At 47.4% G+C, this 22,100-nt stretch overlaps 1 protein-coding gene across 3 annotated transcripts in view; it reads left to right on the top strand.

The window, feature by feature from the left end:
- Nucleotides 1–22,100, top strand: part of LOC139230074 (trinucleotide repeat-containing gene 6B protein-like) — a 173,362-nt gene that overhangs the window by 707 nt on the left and 150,555 nt on the right. The gene's annotated exons all lie outside the window — the stretch shown is intronic.

Below are 22,100 nucleotides of genomic sequence, written 5' to 3'. Positions count from 1 at the left end.
CCCGCGCCCCTCCGCTCCTCCCCCCCGCGCCCCCTCCGCTCCTCCCCTCCGCTCCTCCCCCCGCGCCCCTCCGCTCCTCCCCCCCGCGCCCCTCCGCTCCTCCCCCCCGCGCCCCTCCGCTCCTCCCCCCCGCGCCCCTCCGCTCCTCCCCCCCCGCGCCCCTCCGCTCCTCCCCCCCGCGCCCCTCCGCTCCTCCCCCCCCGCGCCCCTCCGCTCCTCCCCCCGCGCCCCTCCGCTCCTCCCCCCCGCGCCCCTCCGCTCCTCCCCCCCGCGCCCCTCCGCTCCTCCCCCCGCGCCCCTCCGCTCCTCCCCCCCGCGCCCCTCCGCTCCTCCCCCCCGCGCCCCTCCGCTCCTCCCCCCCGCGCCCCTCCGCTCCTCCCCCCGCGCCCCTCCGCTCCTCCCCCCCGCGCCCCTCCGCTCCTCCCCCCCGCGCCCCTCCGCTCCTCCCCCCCGCGCCCCTCCGCTCCTCCCCCCCGCGCCCCTCCGCTCCTCCCCCCCGCGCCCCTCCGCTCCTCCCCCCCGCGCCCCTCCGCTCCTCCCCCCCGCGCCCCTCCGCTCCTCCCCCCGCGCCCCTCCGCTCCTCCCCCCCGCGCCCCTCCGCTCCTCCCCCCCGCGCCCCTCCGCTCCTCCCCCCGCGCCCCTCCGCTCCTCCCCCCCGCCCCTCCGCTCCTCCCCCCCCGCGCCCCTCCGCTCCTCCCCCCGCGCCCCTCCGCTCCTCCCCCCCGCGCCCCTCCGCTCCTCCCCCCGCGCCCCTCCGCTCCTCCCCCCCGCGCCCCTCCGCTCCTCCCCCCGCGCCCCTCCGCTCCTCCCCCCGCGCCCCTCCGCTCCTCCCCCCCGCGCCCCTCCGCTCCTCCCCCCGCGCCCCTCCGCTCCTCCCCCCCGCGCCCCTCCGCTCCTCCCCCCGCGCCCCTCCGCTCCTCCCCCCCGCGCCCCTCCGCTCCTCCCCCCCGCGCCCCTCCGCTCCTCCCCCCGCGCCCCTCCGCTCCTCCCCCCGCGCCCCTCCGCTCCTCCCCCCCGCGCCCCTCCGCTCCTCCCCCCCGCGCCCCTCCGCTCCTCCCCCCCGCGCCCCTCCGCTCCTCCCCCCGCGCCCCTCCGCTCCTCCCCCCCGCGCCCTCCGCTCCTCCCCCCCGCGCCCCTCCGCTCCTCCCCCCGCGCCCCTCCGCTCCTCCCCCCCCCCGCGCCCCTCCGCTCCTCCCCCCCGCGCCCCTCCGCTCCTCCCCCCCGCGCCCCTCCGCTCCTCCCCCCCGCGCCCCTCCGCTCCTCCCCCCCGCGCCCCTCCGCTCCTCCCCTCCGCTCCTCCCCCCCCCGCTCCTCCCCGCGCTCCTCCGCTCCTCCCCCGCGCCCCTCCGCTCCTCCCCCCGCGCCCCTCCGCTCCTCCCCCCGCGCCCCTCCGCTCCTCCCCCTCAACTCACCTCATCAATTAACCTTGCCACCACCACCCCCACCCCCCACCCCAGCCAATATCAATTACTCATCTACCCTTCTGGCCCCGAGAATCACCCCCATTGCCCACAAATTACCCCTTACCCTGGGCCAGCAAATTATCCCACCCTACTCTGGGAAATGCAATTTACCTCTCCCAGGCCCTGGCAATTACCCCTACCCCCTGAGTCAGCTAATTGGCAGAATTTCTCCACCCCAGCCGTCCTTGTTTGCAAATAGTGCCCCAGCCTGGCAGATGGTATGTATGCAGTTGGATAGTGATAATTACTAATCCTACCATTACACCAACATTTCCTTTGGGAATTTCCATTTCCCCCTCTCCCGGGACAACACTGATCGTACCCTGTCTGACCTGGGATTATCCAGGATGCCGTGAGCTCTTGGCCGGGGATTACAATGATGGTGGAGGGTCTGGATTGCATTGTTGTGGCTGGTTTTGGACTCAGTCCTTGTAACAAAAGACAAATTTGTAGTTCTGGGCCAAGAACACAATAGCCACAAATTCAGAGGCAAGTCCAGACGAATGAGTGCATCATTCTCGGGGGTTTCACCCCTGGTTTGGCCACTGACTGGTATCTAAAGTTGCTGAATTGATAAAATGTAAAGGAAAAGTTTTTTGAGTTTACTTCTGAAGTCAGAAAATAAAAGCTGAAATTGTTGATGAGGCTCAGCAGACTGGTGTTGCTGACAAGCTGTGTATTTCCAGCATTTTGATTTCATCTTTGCGGCATTTTAAATACTTCCTCTTATCTGATCCAATAAAACACTTAGGAAATAGGAACATATTCAGTGTGGAAACTGGGACAAATTCAAAGCAGAAATATTTCCCCTTGTATCCATGGAAGCAAAGCCTTGCTTTTTGGCTCAACGTAACTGAAACAAGGCAAATTTATTAACTCCATATTTGATTTTCAAAAATATGTTTCTGCTTCAGTTGAATTGCACCTTCCTGGATTTTTATTTAAATGCACCAAATACGCAAGACAAAAAATCATTTGACACAGCTCGACAAATCTGAATTTGTACATTTACTGGGTGCAATTTGCTGCCGAGGACCACAATTTTTGTATTTTAAAAAGTCCTGGAGACGTTGAAACTACTGGCTTCTGCACAAGATCACATGGAGCTCAGGAATAGAGTGTGTGTGTAAGTGTAGGAATAGAGGGAGGGAGCGCATGAGCATAGCATAAGGGGAGGGGGATGCAATGGCCAATGATAGAGGTCACAGTCTCAGAATAAGGGGTCGGCCATTTAGGACTGCGATGAGGAGAAATGTCTTCACTCGGAGAGTGGTGAATCTTTAATTCTCTACTTGTGGAGGCTCAGTTGTTGAGTATATTCAAGGCTGAGATCGATAGATTTTTGGATATTAAGAGATATGGGACAGTGCAGGAAAGTGGAGTTGAGTTAGATCAGCCATGATCGTATTGAATGGCGGAGCAGGCTCGAGGGGCCGAATGGCCGACTCTTGCTCCTAATTCTTGTGTTCTTATAGTATAGAAAGCAAGCATTGCGAAGGGGAATGGGCCATCCACACAGCGAGCCTCTGGCTGCTGGGCAACATGTACACAGATTTTGTTTTGCCACTAGAAACGGCTGACCTTACCTGTATGGTGCATCATTGTGCTTCCTTACATCGAACATTTGTGTTCTCAATCTTGCTAAGGTTGTTTGAGAGGGAGGAAGAGATAGAGTGATTATAATAAGGCGTGCATCATGTAGGCTCTAATTCATAGCACGGATAAGCTGGAGAGTGAATCCTGTGTGTTGTACTATACAAAAGTAGCTGTGATTGTGCATCTGATCACTTAGCGCAGTGGTTCTCAAACTTTTTGTCTGAAGGACCCTTTTCCAAATCGATTAGCAATCACGGACCCCCCCATCTAAATTATAATATCATCTCATTCTCATATGATATGAAATTATAATATCATCTCATTCTCATAATATGGAAGTGCTGTAGGGTAAAGTGTGTTTTAATAATGCTTTTAAGGAAACAAGTATTTACTTACATGTGTCAGTGAAATGGGTGTGCCTTCTCGCACTGATTCTGGGCACTCCGCAGCAACAGAGGGCAACTATTAGCCACTTAGTGCTTGACATTTCTTAAAGGTGTCAGCAGGCTGGCCCAGGTGAGGGAGGACACGAGCACCCATGCACAAGCTGAGGTGCTGCAAGAAGCACGACTCCCCACCGCACGGTCCCACTGGTATATTCTGCAACAACTGCACTGTGCGACTGCACGTGTTTGCGTGAACGCGTGTTTGAAGGGCCCCGCGGATGCTCTGATCCGGTGTCAGCGGGGTGGCAGCGCCAGGAGAGGAATCGGCTCGGGCGGCAGGGAGAGTGAGTGAGGGCTGTGGGCCTCTGTGAGGAAGCGGGCCCAGCTGTTGAGAATAATTCGCAAGAACTGAATCAGTGTTGGTTTTACAAAGAAGGCGCAGGCTTGAAATTCCCTCCAGTTGCGGACCCCCTGAAAAGTCTCTACAGACCCCCAGGGGTCCGTGTATCCCAGTTAGAGAAACACTGACTTAGCATGTTTTGTGTGTCAGACCAAGGGTTAGTATTAATGCGATTTAAATAAATTAAGCCCATAACAAATCTTCAAACTTTTAACTGCATTTTTCTTTCGGGACGCTGAGGGAGTGCTGCACTGTCGGAGGGCAGCCTTTTGGATAAGCCCTCTCGGGTGGATGTAAAAGAACCCATAGAACTAGAGCATGGGAGTACTGGCACCACACACCACTAAAATAGATTACTGGTCATTTATCTCGGTGCTGTTTGTGGGAGCTTGCTGTGCCCGAATTGGCTGCCATGTTTCTCTACATTACAACAGCAACTGCACTTCAAAAAATACTTCAGTGGCACTGAAGATGTCCTGAGGTCATGAACGCCAGTATATGCATGAGCAAGTTAACTCTTAAGTCCATTGATGGTACTCACGAGCAACATTCCCTCTAAGCTGCACGGCCGCACAGTAATGGTCAGGATCTCGCGCAGGCCGCTCACCGGCTTCTCTGTGGTAAACACCGCGCAGGCGCAGAAATTTAAAGGGACCACGCACTAAAACAGGAAACATTGCTCACAAGCTGACCCCCCCCCCCCATATTCCAGCGATTAACTGAAATCCGCTTCTTGCCCGAGTACCCCCGTGTACTGTGGGGATGGCAGCTACCTCTTGTGGCCTGGTAAATGCACTGAGCATGTTCAATGTTTCACCATGTTTACATTGTGGCCCAAATTAGAGATTTGTGTTCAGAATGCTGATGCATGGGACTCCGTGCCGAGACCGATGATTGCTGTTTTTTTTCCAACGTTATGTATTTAAAACAACATTTGCTGCTCAGTATCATTTTTCCCTTAGCAGAGGGGTCAATAATCAGGGAGCATTGATTTAAAGTAGTTGCTGGAAGGTTTAGAGAGGAGATTTCTTCACCCAGAGGATGGTGGGGGTCTGAAACTCACTGTCTGAAAGGGGCTGAATGGAGGCTGAATTGCAGATATTCGGGAGCGAGGAGCTACTGCACTTGTGTGCATGTGCAGAGGTCGCAGTACTGTGTTCAGCGCCAGGACAGGACCTGGCTCCGCCTCTGACCCCTTGTGCTGCGCCATGCTGAGGCCGAAGATGTCCTGAGGAGCTCAGAGAATCACAAGATTAGTTTTCGGCGCCCTTTTTATTGTGCGTCGTTTTTACAGAGGGTGGAAACTTGGGCTCATAGTGGGGGGGGAGTTGATTCTGCACACTCGAGGCGTGGATTCAACAGTTCTAAAGTTAAAAGGCTTTCATTCTGATGGGTCTAGAATCAACACCTCCAGAGAAGCATTGGTCCTTTCAACTTTGGGTATTAACTTTATTCCCATTATAGGGTTCAGTACCTGGTCCCAGTTGGTCTCTACGCTGTCGTCTGCAGAAATAACAATGCTGAAGTTATTCTGAGTTAAGAGACAAAGATATGTGTGCGCATGAGGGATGGTTAATATTTCTGATGGATGGTGCTGCCCCAAATGGTTACAACAGCTTGTATTAATAACATAGAAACATAGAAAATAGGTGCAGGAGTAGGCCATTCGGCCCTTCGAGCCTGCACCGCCATTCAATGAGTTCATGGTACATTAAATAATTAGTTATAATCATGTGGGTATGCAACCTTACAGCAACAGCGACCAAAACAACTCTCAAAGTTTGGTCATTTTGTAATTTTCATATGCTTCTGATATACATGCAAATTGAGTCCTAACTCCACGTCAAATTAGTAAAATGAAGCTTTTATCGAAATTTCAATCAGAACAATTTTGGCAACTGAGCTGAATGGGAGCATAGACCTCCTTGCAGCTGAATAAACTATGCAATTAAGAGAGAATTAATGAACAAAACTGTATTTATTGGTCCGAATCCTGACAAGTGCTCTTCTCTTGAGCTATATTATTTTACATTTTTCATTTTATAAAATTGGGCACATCTGGATTTAAAAAAAAGATTCCATTGGTTTGAGGTTAACATTTTTAAAGTTCGAGCCTTTGGGGAAAAAAGGTTGTGTGAAAGTCTTATTACCATGTATGCATAGAATGAGATTGTGAGGAGGATCAGATTATTCACAGAGTGGTTTTGATTTGTACCCAAGATTAACCAGTGTTGGTTCTGGAGAAACAGAAAGTGAAAGACACTGAACAATAGGGTGTGGCAAGAGAACATCAACATAAAAAGCAAAGCTTGTAAACGTGAAACAAGAAAATGGGAACTGGCCACATTAAGGTTTCATTTACGTGATCAGTATCTGGACTTGCAGCTTTCTGTTTAAGGTGGTCCCGGGCCAGTAATCCTGAAAAAAATGCTTGTCTGTATTATTTGAACATTTAAGTGATACGGAAAACCAATTTTAGCAACTTGATTTTTCTGGAGTAATTTTTTAGTTGCAGTTCTGGCCATTTAATTTGTGCCAGTGTAAGTGAGTTAGTTAGGTTTTTTTTTTGTTTGTTTTTTTCAAAAGGGGATGTTACCAGCCACTTACGCCTGTTTTGGCCATTTAAGCAAGTTTAGCCAGCTAAAAGTTACTCCAAACTAACTTAGGCCAGCGTGGATCTGAAATGATGATCTGCCCTCGAATGTGATTTCATAAATCTTTTTTTAGACATAATTTCATGTTGTCTCTAGGCTTATGTAATCTATTAGTATCCCTGCAAGGCTTTGTCCCACCTTTCCTCAAGCATGTACAGCTGCTAGTCCCTGCGCACTCCTCCCCGCTCTGGTGCTGCTCATTCCTGCTCCATTTTTGGCAGCCATTCCTACACCCACTATGGCTCCATCCTCTAGAACCTCCCAAAATCTCCCTCTCTCTCTCTCTCTCTCTCTCTCTCTCTCTCTCTCCACCAGCTCCTTCCCGGCTCTCAAACATTCTGTGCAACCCCTCTCGTGCCTTTGCCTCATCTTCCTATTCCTTGCATTCTCTCCCCTCTGACCCTTGCTCAGTCTCCACCTTCTCTGTAAAATGCTCTGAAAAATGTTGTCCTCTATATGAGGAGAATAAATGAATTGTAAGAATGTACATGACTGGCAGAGGCCATTTCAGTTTAGTTAGTTGGCACCAGAGTTCAGCTACAGAAAATACGATTCAGTACCTATGGGCCCAAATTTCCCCAGGAGTTGCTCCGTTTTTTTGCGAGCAACTTGATTTTTCTGGAATATCTTTTTAGTTGTAATTCTGGCCATTTAATTTGTGCCAGTGTAAGTGAGTTAGTTAGGTTTTTTTTAAAGTTTCGCTTTTTTTTTTCAAAAGGGGGCGTTACCAGCCACTTACGCCAGCTTTGCCCATTTAAGCAAGTTTAGTCCACTAAAAGTTACTCCAAACTATCTTCGGCCAGCGTAAGTGTGCACTCTTGTACGTTCAGAAAAACCTTGCGGTGACTTAAGAAATTAGAGCAGGCAGCCAGAGATAAGGGGGGAAGGGGACCTTGCAAAGCACTAAACACCTTCACAACAATGTTAAAGAAGCATAAATACATTTAAAGCACCAAGCACTAAACAAAGCAGTACATTTGCACCAAACACAAAGTAATAAGCAATTAATTAACAAATAAAAAAAATAGAAGGAACCGTGCACCTAAAGCACCAAGACCAAAGTAATAAGCAATCAATCAATCAATCAAATAAATAACAAATAAAAAATAGAAAATAGAAGTCCTACTTTAGAGAACGCAGCGGGCCGCCGATGAGGGAGCCCATTCAGCCAGGGCTAGGGGCGGCGTGCTTCGGGCCCATCCCACACAGCCTGCAGCGCGCACTCACAGATTCGGCCTGCCAGGAGCTACTGCACATGCATGCAGACTTTAGCACGCATGTGCAGAGGTCCCGGCACTGTTTTCAGCACTGGGACCTGACTTCCCCCCCCCCCAATCCACTGGGCCTTGCTATGCCACCACCGAGGAGAGGCTGGGGAGCGGCCAGAATCGGGTGGAAGATTTTCGGCACGCTTCGAGGCAGACAAAAGCAGCGCAGCTCGGGTGAGGGTGCCAGAAAAAGGGGTTGGGGAAATTTGAGAGCTATATCCTTCGATTGATTTTCTCACCAAATGCCTTTCTAATTTCCTCTTGAAATCGTTGATGTTTTCTGCCTCCCATCAACTCTATGGGCAAGTTCCTTCGACCTATTTATCATTCTCTGTGCGAATGTGTTGTGTGTGTTCATATCCCCGTCCCTGAGCTGCAGCCATGCCCTCTCGAGGTCGTGCAAAGTTTAGCATATTGATACCTGGAAGAGCTTGAATCTATCTCCGTGAGATCCCCGCTCAGTCTGTGGACTAAGCAAAACTGTTGAATCAATATACTAACCAAATTGCAATTAAACCAATATGATTCAATATTACGCCAGTAAAATTTTTCTGTATTAATCTTTGGGCGGCAGATAAAAAGTGACTAACTATATAATGCCAGTCAGGTCCCAATGCCAGGGGTGTGAGCCTATTGGGAGGTCATTTCCACTGTTACGTTGACACTACATGGGATATACCTCCAGTGCTAGTCCAGCCACTTTAAAATGTGCTCGCGTTCCACTGGATGTCATGTGCACTTTATATATAAACTTATCAAGGAAACTTTTATTTTTGATGCTTTCAGAAAGCGCGCGTTCCCACTCACGAGCTCAAAACATCTCAAATTTGTTGGTCAAAGTGGGAATTCTGTGTCTATGTAATTCCAGTCTGGAATCATAAACCGATTCTGTCACTACCAGCCTCCGACTTCAGCTTCAAGTCTTTTAAGAACATAAGAAATAAGAGCAAGAGTCGGCCATTTGGCCCCTCGAGCCTGCTCCGCCATTCAGTAAGATCATGGCTGATCTGATCTTGGCCTCAGCTCCACTTCCCCGCTGCTCCTCATAACCCTTTACTCCCTTAACGCTCAAAAATCTGTCTCCGCCTTAAATATATTCAATGACCCAGCCTCCACAGCTCTGGGGCAGAGAATTCCACAGATTCACGACCCTCAGAGAAGAAATTCCTCCTCCTCCTCAGTTTTAAATGGGTGGCCCCTAATTCTGAGACGATGTCCCCTAGTTTTAGTTTCCCCTATTAATGGAAATAGCCTCTCTGCATCCACCTTGTCGAGCCCCCTCATTATCTTATGTTTCGATAAGCTCACCTCTCATTCTTCTGAACTCCAATGTGTATAGGCCCAACCTACTCAACCTATCCTCATCAGTCAACCCCCTCATCTCCGGAATCAACCTAGTGAACCTTCTCTGAACAGCCTCCAATGCAACTATATCCTTCCTTAAATACGGAGACCAAAACTGCATGCAGTACTCCAGGTGTGGCCTCACCAATACCCTGTACAGTTGTTGCAGGACTTCCCTGCTTTTATACTCCATCCCCCTTGCAGTAAAGGCCAGCATTCCATTTGACTTTCTGATCACTTGCTGTACCTGCATACTAACTGTTTGTGTTTCATGCACAAGGACCCCCAGGTTCCTCTGTACTGCAGCACTTGGCAATTTTTCTCCATTTAAATTATAATTTGTTTTTCTATTATTTCTGCCAAAGTTGATAAACTCACATTTTCTTCAGACGCCACAATTTGCAAGCACAGTCTCTATAACCAGTGCTGCTGGTGTTTCCTACTGTTGAATTGGACGATATGATCATTGTACTCACACTTCCTTTTTATGCTTTTTTTGAAATGCTGGCGGCAACACTGCTAACCAAGTGGGAAGATTGTAATCTGTTTACAATTTGAATTATTACCCTCAAACTCTCCTGAGTACCGTTTCTATAAAAAAAACTTTTCCCTCTCCAACATCTGATGTAGTTAGGTTAAGATGTGATTGCAGTAGAGGGGATACAAAGGAGATTTATGAGGTTTTTGCCAGCACTGGAGAATTTTAGCGATGAGGAAAGATTGGAGATGCTGGGATTGTTTTCTTTGGAATAGAGGAGGCTGAGCGGAGATTTAATTGAAGTGTATAAAATGATGAGGGGCCCAGATAGTGGATAGGAAGGACTTATTTCCCTTAACAGAGAGGTCAATAACCAGGGGGCATAGATTTAAAGTCGTTGGTAGAAGGATTCGCGTGGAGTTGAGGAGAACTTTTTTCACCCAGAGGGTGGTGGGGGTCTGGAACTCACTGCCTGTAAGGGTGGTAGAGGCAGAAACGCTTGTTGCATTTAAAAAGTACCTGGATGTGCACTTGAAGTGCTATAACCTACAGGGCTACGGACCTAGAGCTGGAAAGTGGGATTAGGCTGGGTAGCTCTTTGTCGGCCGGCGCGGACACGATGGGCCAAAATGGGCTCCTTCTGTGCCGTAAGTTTCTATGATTCGATGAATTAGTAAGCACAGAACATTGACTCCAAATCATTTTCTTTAATGTAAAACACCCAAAACATATTCAAGTTTACTTGGTGCTAATGTTCTCATGGAACCCTTATCAGCCATGATCATATTGAATGGTGGTGCAGGCTCGAAGGGCCGAATGGCCTACTCCACCTATTTTCTATGTTTCTATGTTACATGATGACAAAATTGTAATTTAACAATGAACCATCTGGCTGTGTAATCTGTAACTATTCTGAACAATTAAAATTGTGTAGGTATCGGAAACTTAAACTAAGAAAGGTGTTTCCTTGTGAATGTCGGCGCCCCCCCCCCCGCTTTAAACTGTCAGTGATTTGTGTTCAGTCCTGTTGGAACATTATAAAACTTCTGGTACACCAAGAACTTTGTTTCAAAATTTAAATTGTGACCTCTGCGCACTTCTGTATCAAGTTGCTGTTGTTTCTCGGATGCAGTATCGATTTTCGGTATGTTTTAATTTGTTCCGTAGGTGACAGCATTGATGCTAGGCTTGCACCATTTGCCACTTTTACCGTGTGATCGACTTAACTCGGCTTCTCAGATTGGCATAACCCCCAGTAAAGAAAGAACTTTCATTTCTATAGCACCTTTCACCATCTCTGGTCGTCCCAAAGCGCTTTACAGCCAATAACGTATTTTTGAAGTGTAGTCGCTGTTGTTATGTGGGAAGCAGCCAATCTGCATACAGCAAGCTCCCACAAACAGCAATGTGATAATGACCCAGATAATCTGTTTGTGATGTTGGGTTAAGGGATAAATGATGGGCAGGACACCAGGGAGAGCTTCCCTGCTCTTCGAATTAGTGGCCATGGGATCTTCTATGTCCGTTTGAGAGGGTAGAAGGGGCCTCGGCCTAACGTCTCGTTTGAAAGACGGCACCTCTGACAGTGCATTGTTTGCTCAGCACTGCACTGGAGTCAGCGTAGATTAAGGGCTCGAGTCTCTGGAGTGAGGCTTGAACCCACAACCTTCTATGGACATTTCTTCTCTTCGATCCAAGTCACAACACCAATCTAGTGTGAACTCCGAGGTGTCCATAGATCTAGGTTTCCACCATGGTAAATATATAAATCTATTGCTCGCTCATATCATTTTACGACTGCTTGGCTTCTAACATGTGCTGCTGTACCTTGGTTAATGTGGATGTGGGTCATGCTCATTTAGTGTGCTGACTGCTTTATGCTTGGGTCATAATTTCCTTTGAAGTACCTGCTGCTCCGCTCACTTTATGTTGAAGACCACAGTCTCAATCAGTGTTTGGCTCGAGGGCCGTTCAAGAATTCTGTGATGCATTGCACCTTGTTGCAATGAGATGTGTGGCTGTGTTAGTGAACTCCAGATTTCAGTCACGCCCCTGCGCACATTTATCAAGTTGAGGTCTACATTTCTGCAAAGGAAAGGGAAAAATACGTATGGCAATTATTTCTGTTTGATTTTATTTTAATCGGGTCCTTTCACCTCTCTGTGGATCCTTGGCTTCACATAGTGTTCTTCTTACCTTCTTGCTGCACAATGCGAACAGGAGATGGGACAGCACTGAATCCAGTTAGGGTAACATTTCACAGCTGCTTGGGCTGATAATGGAGCATCGGCTGCATTGGGCCAGCAAATCCATAGGAGTACTAGGTGATGGGGAAATGGGGCAGCAAATGGTGTCCAACTTCGATTCGGAGTAGCGCTGGCCACGTATCTGTTATTTTATTTCCGTAGGGGAAGTGGTTTTATACATCATCGACAACTTGCATTTATACAGCGCTTTGAACGTAGTAAAATGTCTCCAAGCCGCTTCACAGGAGTGTTAGCAAATAAAATTTGACACCAAGCCACATAAGGAGATATTAGGTGAGGTAGGTTTTAAGGAGCATCTTAAAGGAGAGAAAAGAGGTAGAGAGGCTGAGAGGTGTAGGGAGGGCGTTCCAGAGCTTGGGGCCCAGGCAGTTGAAGGCAATGGAAATCGGGGGGGATGCGCAAACGGCCAGAATTAGAGGAGCGCAGAGATCACGGGGGGGTTGTGGGGCTGGAGGAGGTTAGAGATAGGGAGGGGACGAGGGCCATGAAAGGATTTGAAAACAAGGATGATAATTTTGAAATCGAGATGTTACTGAACCGGGAGCCAATGTAGGTCAGTGAGCATGGGGTTGATGGGTGAGCGGGACTTGGTGCGAGTTAGGACACGGGGCAGCAAAGTTTTGGATCAGCTCAAGTTCATGAAGGGGTGAAGAGATGGGATGAGTTTGATTTTGAAACTTTCCTAATTCACACTATCCCAAGTTAATTTTTGGAAGGAAAGATGTAATTTTGTTTTTTCACCTGAGTTATATCGAGCATACAGCACAGAAACAGGCCATTCCTCCCACCCCCCTTCATCTTACCCTATCAGCATATCTCTTCCTCCAGAGTCTAGTTGTTGGGTTGGAGAACTTTATAAATTGTGAAGTGCTTGTTCATTCAGCTCCCAGGTCAGAAACTCCTGTCATTAAGTCACTAACTTCTTTCCCTCCTCTCTTTCAAATGCATATCCTTCTGTAACGTATCGTGAAGCCTGTGTGTAGTGACTGCAGGTTTTAATTCATTCAAACAGATATAATCCCTGTTACATAGAAGGTTAAGATGTCTAGCCAAAGTAAACAACAACTACTTGTATTTATATAGTGCCTTTAACGTTGTGAATCGTCCCAAGACACTTCACAGGAGTATTGAGGCAAATAATTTGACAAAAGAATAGTGTTAGTTTGCTATTTTTTAACTTCATAAAGGTGCAGTTAACAATATACAAGCAGTTCTCCCGCTGTTAGAAAATATTAAAGGGCCAACTTAACCTTGTTCCAATGGCAGTGGAGATGCATCTTGCAAATTCCCACTTTATTGTTCCACTTTGCTGGCTCGCAATGTGTGGAAAAGTAAGTGGAGGGGAAATAGGCGCTGGTCATTAGGCATACCGCACTCTCCTTAAATCGACTCTAGCATAAAAGTACCATTAATTCAGCATCTTCCCACCACTGGTATTTTGCTTCACCTCCCCCTATACCTTCAGTCTCTCCAGACACACAGTTTGAAAGGATTTTTGTACATTTCAAATGGACATAATGTGGGAAATTTTGCACGCCCACCATTGCACTTCTCTGAAATTTTATTGAAAGCATCAACTAAGAGCTCTTAAAAGCTTGTGCATCCAGTATCCACTAAAATATATCCTACTGCTTACTTTGTGGCTGAGGAGCCAAGTGAAATTTTCCAGTGTGTTGTGTCAACAGACTTTGAAGAAGATTTTTTCAAGTAAACCTTTTTCCTGTTGAAAAGCAGCTCCTGATATGAATTTAAATTACAAGGAGCTTAAGGAAGGTTGCTCGGTCTTCTATGGAAAAGAAAATTGAAGGAACCAGGCTGATTGTGCACTCGGGTTCAAGTTGAAAATGAGTAAGTTAGGAGTAAGGAAAGTCTGAATGTTTTAAGAGTTGTGAATTAGAAAGAAAGACTTGCATTTCTATAGGGCCTTTTTCTACCTCGGTGTACCAAAGCACTTTACAGCCAATTAAGTACTTATTTTGAAGTGTAGTCACTGTTGTAATGTAGGCAACCAATTTGGATACAGTAAGATCCCACAAACAGCAATGTGATAATGAGCAGATAATTTTTTTTTGTGATGCTGGCTGAGGGATAAATATTGGGCCCAGGATACTGGGGAGAACTCCCCTGCTCGTATTCGAATAGGATCATGGTATCTTTTACATCCACCCGAGAGAGCAGACAGGGCCTCGGTTTAATGTCTCATCTGCAAGTCAACATTGCAACATTCCCTCAGTACTGCCCCTCCGACAGTGCGGCGCTCCCTCAGTACTGCCCCTCCGACAGTGCGGCGCTCCCTCAGTACTGCCCCTCCGACAGTGCGGCGCTCCCTCAGTACTGCCCCTCCGACAGTGCGGCGCTCCCTCAGTACTGCCCCTCCGACAGTGCGGCGCTCCCTCAGTACTGCCCCTCCGACAGTGCGGCGCTCCCTCAGTACTGCCCCTCCGACAGTGCGGCGCTCCCTCAGTACTGCCCCTCCGACAGTGCGGCGCTCCCTCAGTACTGCCCCTCCGACAGTGCGGCGCTCCCTCAGTACTGTGGGAGTGTCAGTCTTGATTTTTGTGCTCAGGTCCCTGGAATGGGACTTGAACCGACAACCATCTGAATCAGATTAGATGCATATCTGGAGTGAGAATAAATTGAGAGATGTGGTGCGAAGGTGGATAGATGGAGTTAGAGATTTGTAAAATGGATTGGGCTTCCTGGGCCTAAAGCTCTGATCTGTTGTTGCATTCTTGTTCTGCTTGCTGAGTCTTTACCTTTTCTTTAGTTCAGCAAAATGTAACACTAATCTAGAAGTTTAGTGTGTGGGCAGTAACTTAATTACTTAATGGTACCCCTTGTTGTGATTATAATACAAGATTTACGAGCAAAAGGCAGTTTTCCCCCTCCCTTGTGCACAATGTTTCAGTTGATGGTTAAGTTGGGATAATGAACTTCACAGCACACCACCTCCGTATCCTAGCATCTGCTTCTTATTTTGTCATTGAGGTCACCTGTCTGTCTCCCTCTTTACTGTTGGGTTTTGTTAATGGAAAAGAACATTTGCTGATGACAGAAATTGTCTCGAGTTCTCAGTCTGACCCCTGAGGTGTAATGTTTCGTTTAGTGGCTGCTATGTTATTGTCCCTTTCCTGTTGCAGTTTGTGAGCGAATTTGGAGCCTTTTTTTCGTTAATTTTCTTCCCTCGTGTGAAGATGCTGGTTCCTGGTGTGCTGGCTGGTTTTCCAGTATCTCACCCAAGTGGTCGGTCTTGTGTGTGAAGAATAATTCGCATTTCTACAGCCCCATTCATCACCTCAGGACCTACAACCAATGAGATAATTTTAAAGTGTAATCACTGTTGTAATGTGGGAACCGCGGCGACAATTTGCGCACAGCAAGCTCCCACACACAGTACTGTGATAATGACCAGATAATCTGTTTTACTGATGTTGAAGGATAAATATTGGCCACAGAACACTGGGGATAACTCCCCTGCTCCTCTTCGAAATAGTGCCAGAGGATCTTTTATGTCCACCTGAGAGAGCAGACGGGACCTCGGTTTTAACATCTCATCCGAAAGACGGCCCCTCGGACAGTGCGGCGTTCCCTCGGCACTGCCCCTCGGACAGTGCAGCGGTCCCTCGACTTGCTTCCACGAGTTCACAGATGTTTCAATGAAGGACCCGATGTTCCAGTCCTGAACTCCAGTTGAGGGGGAAGATGCCTGTGGGTGGATTTTTTTTTTAGCGTGTGCTGACCGTTGCACATCAGCCACCACATGGGCTTGACAGAGCTAGGTCTTTATCCAATGGCAAGGGTTAACCAGGACGACTGTAGACCTGCTCTGCTGCACGGACCTAGTGTGCACACACATAGCATTGTGGGCAGGCCCTAGCTGCCCCTGGGCCCCGTACCCTCATTCACCGCACCTCCGCCGCGATGTTCCAGGGCCCCTCAGTATTACACTGGGAGTGTCGGCCTAGATTTTTGTGCTCAAGTCCCTGGCGTGGGACTTGAACCCACAACCTTATGAGCCAGAGGCGAGTGTGCTGCCCACTGAGCCACGGCTCAGCCATGTCAAGGCAGGCCCTGGCTTTCTGGCTCATTCTCCCACCAGAGAAGGGAACATGGGCGTTGGGCTGGGTGGACTGGGCAAGTGATGACTGTGAAACAAGCAGAGGGTGGAGGCAGGGGAGAGGAAAAGACTGGCAGAAAATCTGAGATGATGGTTTGTTCGAAGTGTACAGAGAAAGCCGGAGACAGACGGAGAGAAGAGGTAAAAAGCATTCGTGAGAAAGAAGCAGAGACTTGCAGGATGAGTGAGGCACATTGTTTTTGTCTGAGCAATGCCGTGGGAGATCAGTATGTGTAGGTACTGAGCTAATGTAACAAGGTATTATAGAGCAGATATATCTGAAACATTACTTCAAGGTAAATCTTGACAGTACAACTGGAGGCACATGAATTCGATCTGGTGAGAGGCAGTTTTAGGATAACAGTCGGGAAATTCTTCACCCAAGGAGTGAGTAATGTTTGGAGTGGCCGCACAAGTAGTGCAGTGAGTTTTCCTCTGCTGATGAGTGTGATGAAATTGTTAATGGATTTATAATATTGTTACATACCCTTGCTCAGGCTATCTGAAGTTGTGTGTCTATGATTTTTCTTGTCTTTATTTCTTTCTTGAATAGTTCAATAATTAAAAAAAATTGAAACCTTGAACAAAAGTCAGTTTCAAAATTGTGCTGCAACGCCTACTCTTCTCACCTGAAAATACAGCCAACGCGGAGAATATGTTACATATAAATAGAAGATACTGAAGCTTATTGAATTACCTATTGGTTAACACATTCTGTAGGGCTAAAGCGCATTATAAAGCAGCTATGTGCAGTGCTGCCGCCACATTTTCACAACAGTGCAACAGCTGTCAAACTTTCATACCATGTCCATTAAACTGTGACAAACACCCGGCAGGGCAAATACACATGCTGTCCGTGCAAACTCTGGTTGTGATATGTGATGACCAGCAGACTATCCACTGATGCGAATTGAGTTGTATTGAATTTTATCTGAAGAATTCACCTGCACTCTTTACTGCAGTTGTACAGGGCCTTAGTGAGACCTCATCTGGAATATTGTGTTCAGTTTTGGTCTCCTAATCTGAGGAAGGACATTCTTGCTATTGAGAGAGTGCAGCGAAGGTTCACCAGACTGATTTCTGGGATGGCAGGTTTGACATATGAAGAAAGACTGGATCGACTGGGCCTGTATTCACTGGAGTTTAGAAGGATGAGAGGGGATCTCATAGAAACATATAAAATTCTGACGGGACTGGACAGGTTAGATGCAGGAAGAATGTTCCCGATGTTGGGGAAGTCCAGAACCAGGGGACATAGTCTAAGGATAAGGGGTAAGCCATTTAGGACTAAGATGAGGAGAAACTTCTTCACTCAGAGTTGTTAACCTGTGGAATTCCCTGCCGCAGAGAGTTGTTGATGCCAGTTCATTCGATATATTCAAGAGGGAGTTAGATGTGGCCCTTACAGCTAAAGGGATCAAGGGGTATGGAGAGAAAGCAGGAAAGGGCTACTGAGGTGAATGATCAGCCATGATCGTATTGAATGGTGGTGCAGGCTCGAAGGGCCAAATGGCCTGCTCCTGCACCTATTTTCTATGTTTCTATGTCCATTTGGAAGATGAACTCAGACCATTCACGAATAAAATCAGCAAGTGGAATGCTGGAACATGCTCCCCTCAAACAGCATGTGTGTTGGATCAATTGAAATTTGCAAGAATGAGATTGATAGATTTTCATTAGGTCAGGGTATCAAGCGATATAAAACAAAGATGAGTAAATAGTGTTGAATTGGAAATCAGTCATGATCTAATTGAACAGAGTTACAGACTCGAGGGGCTGAATGGCATACTCCTGCTCTTATGCAGAATTTAGAGGAATACATAGCAGCTCCCCTGGGTAAAGATGCTATCTGATGTATCACTAAGCTGTACTGACGAGGTCCCAGGTTCAAGCTCCATTCTGTTAGCTGATCTTAGCTGTGACATCACTTTGTGGACTCCAGTCCATACAGCACCTTGGGTTCCTGGTCCTGAAATCTGTGCAGGAGCGACTGATGGAAAAGTACACGTGTGGATGTTGGGCGAAGATAGGGTCAGGCATTGCTGTGATGCCCTCTGCTTGAATATCTCCTGACACCTACCGTTTTCGTGTGTTACAATGGCTACTTCGACCAGATAAATCAGCTGACACTTATGGAACTGTGCCCCTGTTGTGTTTTTAAGGGACGAGAAAAAAAAGAGAAAATATGCGTGATTGAAAATTACACAACTATTGATATTTCTTCTTTACAATAATCTTTGGAAGTCAACAGAATAGACACGAGATCAAGTTTGACAGCACTCCTGACTTGCACCACTGTGAGTGGGGAGGAGGGAGGCTATAGCTGCAGTGTCTGCCATTGGAGGAGAAAGTCGCTCTTCACATTTTGAAAAGTAGGTTACAAGTGGCATTGGTGACAGCCTGAGAGCAGGTTGATGTTGATGGTGACGCGCACACAGTTGAATAAAACCCATATACAAAAAAAAAGCAAACTTAAAAATACTACTTGCGGGGCTCATAGTGAATGTGCCAGACCATTGCCTGAGTCTTGCTAGAACCCACCAATCCACAACTGAAATTCCTGCTTGCATGTGAAGTACTGTTGTCGTTGGGGAAAGTTACTTGCCACGTTGCACATTTTTGGGGGGGGGGCATGAATGACTGAAGCACACGAGTCGTGGTCGGAGTATATCCACTCGTCCAGTCTGGCTGATCATGATCACTTGTCAGTTTTTGCTGGATTCTGTTCGTTAGAAGATTGGCAGTTCTCTTGGCGTTCTCTGGATATTCAGCTGTAGGAGGGTATGTGCGGGGCTTCACAACTCTGCCTGATCTTGTTCCCACCCTGTGCCCACAAATGCCCTTCCAGCAGGAGTCATTGAATAAGAATCAATTGATATTTTCCCTCTCTAGCTCAGGGGAAACTAAAGCCAAGTGCAGCACCCAAACTGATTTTTTGGCTGAGATTTTTTATTTCCAGAAAGAAATCTTTGATCTCACAAAGGAAGCCTGTGCTTTGTACGCAATATCTTTCCGCCGGTGTATTTTATTTCAAACCGATGACTGTGCCTGTGGCAGCCGAGGGGTTAATAAAGTTCTGCCTGCACTGCAACACTCTCGAAATTCCAGCCTCCATTTTCTCCCGAACAGTTCCCTCGGCATCATTCTTTCAGTACAGTGTTGTGAAAACTGCACAGGTTGCTGCTTCCTTTCCTTCCCCGCCTCCTCCCACCTTCCAATGACTGCCGTCCGTTGGCTTATGAGGTGGGCAAACTGCCAAATATGTGTGACAGCAATTAAGCGTATGCAAAGCAGTGTTGTGTTTTGGGGAGGCGGTGTCTGCGAGCGAGCGACCATTCATCAGGACCCCAGCACCCAGCGAAAACTGCTTTACTACACGGAGGGGAGAGGGGGGGGGGGGAGAAATAGACTGAATTTTTGTTGCCATTTTTCAAGTTGCCGCTGTGTGTGCGTGTCCGTGTGCGTTTTTTGTTTTGTTTTTGTTTTCTTCTCCAAGTATTTGGCTGGCTTTCAACCGTCAGAGCTCTTTTGTCTAATATTACCGTTGTCTTGTCGGTTGAGACGCGCGCTCGAGATGGGTGAGCGTTAAAATGGCAATGAAAAAATGTCATGTTTTGTTTTCCAAAAAAAACAAAATGTACCCTTCCTCGGGAGGGGGGGAATATAAGCCATATTTAGGAAGAATTTCAGTCAATAAATAGATCCTTACCTATACAAATTTCTCAAAAAAAAATAATTTTCGCTTTTTATTCCTAAAGAGAATAACGACCTAGTCGAGACGTGGTCCGCATCGATAATTGGGTGCAATTTTTTTTCTTTTTAAATGTGGCTTTATTTTACTGTGTTTTGCTGCTATTTGTAGTTTTGTGTATTTTTAAACAATACAGTACTTTCGTGATTAATTATCATACTTTACTGGTTACTTTAAGTGCACAAGTTCTTTCCAAAATGTCGCTCATTTTGGAAGTAATAAGTAAACCAATCTCTGTTTACCACTGATTCCATACTTTATATTGTCCCTTTTTCTCTTTGTTAGGGTCTTTTGCACACCTCTCCTTTCCCCATGTTATACCATGCCATACTTTTTTTTTTAAAATGTGGATTTTATCTCTTTTCACTCCCACCCCTTTCCTCTCCTCTCCTCTCCTCTCCTGCTGGGGTATAGTTCCCCAGGTGACCCCCAGTACTTTAACCACATGGCGTGTGAATCCTGCCCGTGAGCAGGCTCAGACTATTTGACCGTGGGAGACGTCACAGGCGGTTGCCGCTGTCCTCGCCCAGCAACCACGCATACACACCTTCCGGCAGCAGTCAGTGGACAGCAATCGGGAGCCAGGGCTGATGTGTCTTCTCCCTCTCCCAGGAGCGCAGAGGCCAGTTGTAACACCGCCTGGCTGAGATCATAACTTAGCGGGAATAAACCTGGAATGTAGTGGTCTGAGTGGCCCAGTTACATGCTACCTGCGCTAAACAAGCCTTCAGGGGAGCCGAGGTCCAGCTTCCGAGCCAGTGGTAAAATATGTGAATAAAATGGTGTTTATGTTGAGGTTTCCAGACCAAAATGTGCAATATTTACGTCAGTCAGCAGAAAATATTCTTCTGTGCAAGCAGGGGATTATTTTGGGATCAAGGCGAGTATTCACAGAACATCATCTTCTTGGGAGGTTTCCGTCTGGTTGGTTGCCTCCTTTGGGTGATTGAGTGGATTGGCTTGGCTCCATGATGGGCTAAAATACGTGGTCTGTGGAGTGAAGGCTGATGCCCGATGTCGACAGGGAAGAGCTGTGCGCTCCATCTTGAAAACCTAAGCCCCTTCAGCTTCAAAAATAAATGTCTGAGGTGTCCTTATAGAGAAAGTATAACCAATACTTAACGAGATAGAGAGAGTAAGCTTAAAACATTGCATTCAGATGTGCCCGAGCAACAGGGGTAGTGCTGTGGAGGCAAATTGAGGACAGATGTGAGAAGTATGTTTTTATCTACACAGGGTGAGCAACAGTTGGAGCAGGTTGCCAAGGAATGTGGTCAGGGTCAGGACACAAACAGCTGGATGCTATAATGGGAAGTGGGTAGGATTGGCATTTTGGGAGAGTAAATAAAATGCGATGAAGGACCTTTTTCGTCCAAACTGATCAGATGACCCTTGTTGCATACTGCTTTTTACTTTCTCAGTCTCTGGACTAGTGGGACATGTATGAACTGATATTCAGAGGTGATGGGGGTCAAGATACACAAATGAAAGAATTGGTGTAAAGTCATAGCAAAATACAAGTATGTAAAGTAACCACTTTTCTTAAAATACTTTAAACCTCTGACTTGAAACTTACCATCAGTATTTCTTGAGGGAAATATTTTTTCACTCTTCCTCGTGTATTATGTAATATCTTCAGTTTAACGTTGTATAGAATATTTTTTTAATTGTTTCTTGGGATGTGGGCGTCGCTGGCAAGGTCAGCATTTATTGTCCATCCCTAATTGCCCCTTGAGAAGGTGGTGGTGAGCTGCCTTGAACTGCTGCAGTCCGTGTGATGAAGGTGCTCCCACAGTGCTGTAAGGGAGGGAGTTCCAGGATTGTGACCCAGCGACGATGAAGAATAGCCGATATTTGTCCTTGTCAAGATGGAAGGGAATTTGGAGGTGATGGTGTTCCCATGCGCCTGCTGCCCTTGTCCTTCTAGGCGGTAGAGGTCGCGGGTTTGGGAGGTGCTGCCGAAGAAGCCTTGGTGAGTTGCTGCAGTGCATCTTGTAGATGGTGCACACTGCAGCCACGGTGGAGGGAGCGAATGTTTCGACTTGATTCTGACATTTCGAATAATTTGGCCAGTGAATGCGGGAACATGTGCTCCCTGTACCACTCTTGTTTACTGTAATTTGTGTGCTGGACAGGAGACAGCCAGCACTGAGTGGTCGCGTTTTGATTTTTTGTTTACGGGGAGCACTATAGAGGCATGGTTTTAAACCTTCACTCATTGCTTTTTAATCTCTGCCAGTTGCTTTTAATATATGCAGTGTTGTCACTGGGATTTCAGCAATGTGTAATCGTGGGGGTGGGAAATTTGCATACTATGCCCACTTCAGCTGCGGAAAAACACTCGGTACAAAAACAGATTTTGTCATTCCAAAATTT

This window comes from Pristiophorus japonicus, chromosome 19 (assembly GCF_044704955.1).
Source record: "Pristiophorus japonicus isolate sPriJap1 chromosome 19, sPriJap1.hap1, whole genome shotgun sequence".
Taxonomy (NCBI): domain Eukaryota; kingdom Metazoa; phylum Chordata; class Chondrichthyes; family Pristiophoridae; genus Pristiophorus; species Pristiophorus japonicus.
Note: the sequence above shows the minus strand (reverse complement) of the source record. Positions and strands in the feature narration are given on the sequence as shown.